We start from the raw sequence: 8,276 nt of genomic DNA, 5'->3' as shown, positions 1-8,276 counted from the left end.
TGCCAAACAACTAGAGCGCCAATTACCAAAATGGCGTCTCTCTGCGGCACCACGGGAATCCTGGAAGTGATCTGCCCCGAATATCCCCAGCAAGTAGCATACAAAAAGAGGTAAGAACAGATTTAAAATATGTAAAAGCGTCCAATTCAATTCTTTTAAAATGCGGGTGAGAGGGAATGGAGATTGAACGCGTGGGCAAAGAAGCAGAAGCAGCAAAGGGGCAAGCGAGCGTTGCAGCAACAACGGGACCCCCAAACTCACACTATCTATGCTCCCGCGAGGAATGAGCAGGCACAGAGGGAACTGAACATATTGAGTCACAGCCTCGTGGCGGGAAAATAAAGGCGCGCCAAAATGGAGGTTTGAAACCTCAGCAGACTGAGTCTGACTCGAAAACTTCCATTGAATCCATTTCCAGAATAGGAGCTGCAGGACATGTTGCACTTCTCGTCGTGACCGCTAGATGGCAGCAGACTCACAGTGCTTTTCTGGGCTCAGATAGTTTGTTAGGACAACACCGGAGATCATCAAACTCCTTGAAGCATTGGAATGACCCCCCTCCAGCCCCCACCGTGCAGCTCTTTGAGACGTCACCCTGGCCCAGAGCGCCCCCTTCAGGTGGTCACATCTGGCAGCTCAGACCTTAGGTGTGCGTCTCTCCCCCAGGTGTCCATGTGCAGCTAAAGCCGGATCGGTTCTTTCCTGCAGGTTCTCTCTGGTCTCGTCTCAGGGTCACGTGCTCTGTCCCCGGGACACAGAGAGTGTTTCCAGGTGAGGCCTTCAGGGTCAGATCCCAGGAACCAGAGAGGATCTGGGGGGCGCTGGGGGCACAAGGGTACACTGGGCACAGTCTGGGTGTGTCAAGAGCTAAGAGCAAAAGGCTGTACTGGGCACAGTCTGGGTGTGTCAAGTGCTGGGGGCACAAGGCTGTACTGGGCACAATCTGCTCATGTTGCTGCCAGGAGCCGGAATGAAAGTGGAGGGGGCAATAGAAGTCTACCAGTCAAGCTTGTGCCAGGGCTATTGCTACATTGGCACCACTGCAGGCTCCACCACCACAAATAACCACCGGAGGGCGCCAGATTGCAATAAAGTGCAGCAACAAAGTGACTCTCTCTTGTTCTCTTTTATCCATGCTGCAGAGCATCGGGGCTGCCGTTCAGCATGGCTAAAACCAATGACAAAACAAATACCAATGAATCACCCATTTGTAGGGCACAGGAAATCACCAGCGAGGGCCTCGAGGCACTGGGGCGTGGAGGTGATTAAGCCCCAGATTTATAAAGATTTGTAAATCTGAGGCTGTGCCAAAAACAAACGCCTTTCCAGATGAAGCGAGTCATTAAATGGGCGCAACAAGGAGAAATACTTTTATTTCTCCTTTTGAATGCGCTTTCTGTGTGAGCTGCATCTTTCTGTGTGTGCTGCATCTTTGTGTGTGTGCTGCATCTTTCTGTGTGAGCTGCATCTTTCTGTGTGAGCTGAGCTGCATCTTTCTGTGTGAGCTGCATCTTTCTGTGTGTGCTGCATCTTTGTGTGTGAGCTGCATCTTGCATCTTTCTGTGTGCGCTACATCTTTCTGTGTGCGCTGCATCTTTCTGTGTGTGCTGCATCTTTCTGTGTGCGCTACATCTTTCTGTGTGCGCTGCATCTTTCTGTGTGTGCTGCATCTTTCTGTGTGCGCTACATCTTTCTGTGTGCGCTACATCTTTCTGTGTGCGCTGCATCTTTCTGTGTGTGCTGCATCTTAGTGTGTGTGCTGCATCTTTCTGTGTGCGCTACATCTTTCTGTGTGCGCTGCATCTTTCTGTGTGACCTGCATCTTTCTGTGTGTGCTGCATCTTTCTGCATGCGCTGCATCTTTCTGTGTGTGCTGCATCTTTCTGCGTGCGCTGCATCTTTCTGTGTGAGCTGCATCTTTCTGTGTGTGCTGCATCTTTCTGCGTGTGCTGCATCTTTCTGTGTGTGCTGCATCTTTCTGTGTGTGCTGCATCCTTTCTGCGTGCGCTGCATCTTTCTGTGTGAGCTGCATCTTTCTGCGTGCGCTGCATCTTTCTGCGTGCGCTGCATCTTTCTATGTGTGCTGCATCTTTCTGTGTGTGCTGCATCTATCTGGTTTTGATGCATCTTTCTGTGTGTGCTGCATCTTTCTATGTGTGCTGCATCTTTCTGTGTGTGCTACATCTTTCTGTGTGTGTGCTGCATCTTTCTGGTTGTGCTGCATCTTTCTGTGTGAGCTGCATCTTTCTGTGTGTGCTGCATCTTTCTGTGTGTGCTGCATCTGTCTGTGTGAGCTGCATCTTTCTGTGTGTGCTGCATCTTTCTGTGTGTGCTGCATCTTTCTATCTTTCTGTGTGTGCTGCATCTTTCTATCTTTCTGTGTGTGCTGCATCTTTCTGTGTGTGCTGCATCTTTCTGTGTGTGCTGCATCTTTCTGTGTGTGCTGCATCTTTGTGTGTGAGATGCATCTTTCTGTGTGTGTTGCCTCTTTCTGTGTAAGCTGCATCTTTCTGTGTGTGCTGCATCTGTCTGTGTGAGCTGCATCTTTCTGTGTGTGCTGCATCTTTCTGTGTGTGCTGCATCTTTCTATCTTTCTGTGTGTGCTGCATCTTTCTATCTTTCTGTGTGTGCTGCATCTTTCTGTGTGTGCTGCATCTTTCTGTGTAAGCTGCATCTTTCTGTGTGAGCTGCATCTTTCTGTGTGTGCTGCATCTTTCTGTGTGAGCTGCATCTTTCTGTGTGTGTTGCCTCTTTCTGTGTAAGCTGCATCTTTCTGTGTGTGCTGCATCTGTCTGTGTGAGCTGCATCTTTCTGTGTGTGCTGCATCTTTCTATCTTTCTGTGTGTGCTGCATCTTTCTATCTTTCTGTGTGTGCTGCATCTTTCTGTGTGTGCTGCATCTTTCTGTGTGTGCTGCATCTTTCTGTGTGAGCTGCATCTTTCTGTGTGTGCTGCATCTTTCTGTGTGTGCTGCATCTTTGTGTGTGAGATGCATCTTTCTGTGTGTGTTGCCTCTTTCTGTGTAAGCTGCATCTTTCTCTGTGTGCTGCATCTGTCTGTGTGTGCTGCATCTTTCTGTGTGTGCTGCATCTTTCTATCTTTCTGTGTGTGCTGCATCTTTCTATCTTTCTGTGTGTGCTGCATCTTTCTGTGTGTGCTGCATCTTTCTGTGTGTGCTGCATCTTTCTATCTTTCTGTGTGTGCTGCATCTTTCTATCTTTCTGTGTGTGCTGCATCTTTCTGTGTGTGCTGCATCTTTCTGTGTGTGCTGCATCTTTCTGTGTGAGCTGCATCTTTCTGTGTGTGCTGCATCTTTCTATCTTTCTGTGTGTGCTGCATCTGTCTGTGTGTGCTGCATCTTTCTGTGTGTGCTGCATCTTTCTATCTTTCTGTGTGTGCTGCATCTTTCTGTGTGTGCTGCATCTTTCTGTGTGTGCTGCATCTTTCTGTGTGTGCTGCATCTTTCTGTGTGTGCTGCATCTTTCTGTGTGTGCTGCATCTTTCTGTGTGAGCTGCATCTTTCTGTGTGTGCTGCATCTTTCTGTGTGTGCTGCATCTTTCTATATTTCTGTGTGTGCTGCATCTTTCTGTGTGTGCTGCATCTTTCTATCTTTCTGTGTGTGCTGCATCTTTCTGTGTGTGCTGCATCTTTCTATCTTTCTGTGTGTGCTGCATCTTTCTGTGTGTGCTGCATCTTTCTGTGTGTGCTGCATCTTTCTGTGTGAGCTGCATCTTTCTGTGTGTGCTGCATCTTTCTGTGTGTGCTGCATCTTTCTATCTTTCTGTGTGTGCTGCATCTTTCTGTGTGTGCTGCATATTTCTATCTTTCTGTGTGTGCTGCATCTTTCTGTGTGTGCTGCATCTTTCTATCTTTCTGTGTGTGCTGCATCTTTCTGTGTGTGCTGCATCTTTCTATCTTTCTGTGTGTGCTGCATCTTTCTATCTTTCTGTGTGTGCTGCATCTTTCTATCTTTCTGTGTGAGCTGCATCTTTCTGTGTGTGCTGCATCTGCAGCACACATTGAAGAAGCACACTCCATTAGTGATTGTTTTTGTGCAGGAAGGTGTGCCATCTCTGCAATGTAAACACTCGTGCACCATCTGTTCTAGAGTCAGCGCAGTGGGGGGCACAGGGGTGCACAGTATTTCTGTAACTACAACGCATCTCTGCATTTTTTAAGTGACACGCCTTGTCGCTGCACCATTTCATTGTAAATATCCCCCAATGTTTGTCTGTTGTGGGCACAGCGAGGAGCCTCTTCACTGTCACTCATCAGGTGATGGGGAGAATGAGGAGGGCTGAGGAGTGGGGAGTGAGGGACGGTCAGCGAGGAGTAGGGAGTGAGGGAGGGTCAGCGAGGAGGAGGGAGCGAGAAAGAGGAAAGTTGAGGAGTGAGGATTTATCGGAGAGGAGGAGGGAGCTAGAGATGAAAAGTGAAGAGTGAGGGGTGAGGACTGATGGATGAGGAGTGAGACATCAGACAGGGTTGTTAGCCAATGGGAGGGGTGGATAGGGGCCCGTGCTGATTGTCGTCTCTTTCCCATATTTCGAGTTTTCTTTCATTTCACAGCATCGTTTTTCAGCGCACAGGTTACATTTCCTGTTCCAGCCGCCCTGGAGCTGGGGATGTCAGCGTCACTCACGTCAGGCCGGTGCCTCTGAAAGACCGGCAGGCCTGGGGCAGAGTCAGCCATTGTTGAACCAGAGCACAAGAGAGGGAGGGAGGGGTGTTCATAGAGACGCCTCTGGCGGAAGTCTGTCTGAAGCAGGTGACACAAAAGAGGGGACCCCAAGGGACACGTCTGATGCAAAGAAAGGCCTCACCACAGGCCTGTCACTGACAAGTCATAGAGAGCTCTCCACCTCAGCTGCAGCCAGACACATGCCAGACACAGCTCACTGAGAGGATATCTGAGGTGAGGAGCTGGCGTGATGGATCAGACCACCCAGAAGTCCCCTTAACCCAAATTCCCCACTCAAGAGGGAAGAACATCTGTCTCTAAGAACCTAACCCTACAAGGAGAGATGTAGAATGTTTCTGCACAGGACCCATTCACCAGACCCTAATGCAAGGTGTGTGAACCCCACAGGGGCAGGGAGCTTCTCTCACTAACAAGCCACTCCAAAGGCGAATCTAATGCAGCCTTTCTGCTTCCTCAGGGGCAGGCAGCCTGTCCATCACCAATGGACCATCCATTCCCAGCTTCTAATTCAGTGAGCTTTCTCTCACTAACAAACCATCCCAACCCTGCAGCCTTAGACAATATGTCTGAACACCACAGGGGCAAAGAACGTCTAAGAAACATCCCAGCGGAGTGTGAATGCACACCTCAGAGGCAGTGAGCGTCTCTCACTAACAAACTCTCCCTTCACCATGACACAGTCCAGTGGGAATGCACACCTCAGAGGCAGTGAGCGTCTCTCACTAACAAACTCTCCCTTCACCATGACACAGTCCAGTGGGAATGCACACCTCAGAGGCAGTGAGCGTCTCTCACTAATATTGTGTGAGGTGAAGCTGGCAGACACTGGCTGCCTTCAGCGCTTTACATTCCATCTCGCTGTGCCATCCACACAAGCAACACCTCACACAACCGGCAACAGTGCTCTCTGCTGCTGCTCCGTTGAGGCTCCTGTAGAGAGAGAAGCTCCTCGCCCATCCGCTCCCACTCTCGGTCACTCCAATCTCCTGCCGTGCTACTGTACTGCTCTCGACCTATGCATGCACACAAAAGAAGCTACCCTGAATAAGTCTCTAATTCCATACACATAACAAAGCACCCTACACTTCATCGAGTGGAGTGCAGGCATCTCAAAAAATGTGAAGGAGTGTCCTCACACACCACCAGGTGTCATGCTTCGTCATCGGCAGCCCTCGCTCTCTGGAAACTGCATTTGGTAGAGAGTGGGAACACACCTGGAGACAGGGAGGCGCTCCGACCAACTACGTGGTGGCCCGTGATCCACTGAAAGGTTAAAAACTAATGTACACACCAAAATACATTTATTTGTTAGGTGCTTACTTGATATTAAAATCAAGCATGGGATATGGGGAACTAAGACCTCCCTCCCCCTTTTCTTTCCTACAGATTATGGAGAGAGCGTGTTTTAGATAAACAGTATTTTGGAATGGAGTTAACCCAGAGATACCTAAATCCGGATTGAAGGGTTGGACGTTTTGGGACCCGGAAGGTCATGATGAATGCCGTAGTGACTTGACACTGGGGGCACAATTACAGTGGCAGAAACATGTTGATACCTTTGCAGTAAGGAGGAGGGAAGGACTCCTAATTTACTCCTATCACCACCATCTTTCGCGTTTTTTAATCCTAGCCGGATGGCCCAGGAGTAACGTTGGAATCAGGAAAGCATCCCAGGTACTTTTAATCTTCGCTGGCTGCACTTTTCTTTGGTGATCCCAAAACGTTATGTTTGTATTGTCTCCCCATCCCTTTTGCTCCACCCCCAGCGTTGGTCTGCGCAGGGGTGTCAGTTAGCGAGCCCGATGATGACGCATGTCAACATTTTGTGAGTGAGGGCAGTTTTTACTCACTGAGCACGTGCCACCGCCAGTATACATTTTCCTACCTCCTCTTTTTGTGTGTTAAAGTCATTGACTGGGGAGGTCGGGTAGGAATGTAAACCTCGCCCCCTTCTTGTTGTGTGCGGGACTGTAGGAGTTCTTCCCTTCATACCCAACCACCACACTATCCATGCAAAAAACTACTGTCATGGCCTTCCTCTTCTTCCTGAACATTGACACAAAAGAGGGCTCACCATGAAGCACTTCTTGTTTCTTTAATTCACTAGTACATCTTATAAACAGGATCACCAGCTAAATGCAAAGACATGTTGAATATGTAATTTGTATATGTACATGTGATACCGCTTCCTCTGCATGCACTTTGCAAACAAGGAACATTGAGGAAGCCGTGAACGTTTCTAACTCACTCCAGTATTCCTACTCAGGGGAGTCCTATATGTCCTAGATATGAAAGCAAGTGTCGGGCAGCCCCCTGCGGCTACGGAAGATCTTGTTCTCGTGCAGGGATATCTTTAGAGGGCCTCTGGTCTGATTTAGCCGCTCTCCTGAGGAAGCGCCACTGGACCAGTATGTCTTACTATAGAAACAAGAATTTTCATCAGCTAGTTGCCAAGCAACCACATAAATACAGGAAGTTGATGCTGGGAATGGCCACTGTAGCACAACAGCTTGGACCTTTGCCCTGGTCTATCTCACTCCTGCGTGGCGGGAGTCCAACGCTTGATTGGTGTGCCTTCCCTATGCCTGGGTGAAGGCTGGGATACAACTATGGAGGTGGAGGCTGCAGAAAGCGCCGCCTCTTCTAAAGAGGGGGTGCATGAAAGGCCTCTGTAGTCTGAGGATGGGATGACTCTCTTCCATCCTGAAGAGGAGAGGAGGGGCATTTATTGTCAAAGAAGGTCCTTCCCCTAAAATGGCGCTGGAGGAAGCAAACGCTGATGGGGTAGAGGAAGAGGACATTCTCTGGGGATATTGGATATTTCTTTATTTTGTTGAGTTGCTGATATATATATATATATATATATATATTTTTTTTTAGAGAGTTTTATGTAGCACAAACTTGACCCGAATCGGGTATCAGAGCGCTTTACATAGCACCAGTTGCATTACATTGGGACACATTCATTTTTGTTAGGCACGGGGAGATTAAGGGGCAGATTTATGAGGCCCTTGCGCCACGTTTACGCCGCTGTTGCGTCACGCAAGGTGGCGTAAACGTGGCACATCCCTACGAACGATTTACAACGGGATGCATCTAGGCAGATGCGTCACGTTGTAAAGCCCTGCGCCGCTTGTGGGCGTTCCGGGGCAGGTGCGCCTCGCAAAATCTATGAGATTTCACTCAGTCACTTTTAAGCCAAAGCTGCGTCAAAAGCCTGCGCCTGCTTGAAGCAGGCGTAGGTCTTGACGCAGCATTGTTAAAATGGGGCACCCCCGAGCCTTGCTGGAGCAGCGTCGCGCTTGCGACGCAACTCCAGCAATGCGCCACATTTGCCGTTTTTGCACCATGGTGCGCCGCATTATAAATGCGGCGCACCATGGCTGGCGGAGCTGTGGCGCACTGTGGCGCATGTTAACTGGCGCATCCCTGGGGATGCGCCAGTTAACATAAATCTGCCCCTAAGTGATTTGGCCAGAATCACAGGATGTTCAGCGTCATTGCCGAGACTCGAACCCAGTTCCCCAGATTCGAGGTCGAGCGCCCGAGCCTTTAGGCCAACTCCTTCAATGCC

The sequence above is a fragment of the Lissotriton vulgaris genome, unplaced genomic scaffold (assembly GCF_964263255.1).
Source record: "Lissotriton vulgaris unplaced genomic scaffold, aLisVul1.2 SCAFFOLD_5093, whole genome shotgun sequence".
Lineage (NCBI taxonomy): Eukaryota > Metazoa > Chordata > Amphibia > Caudata > Salamandridae > Lissotriton > Lissotriton vulgaris.
Note: the sequence above shows the minus strand (reverse complement) of the source record.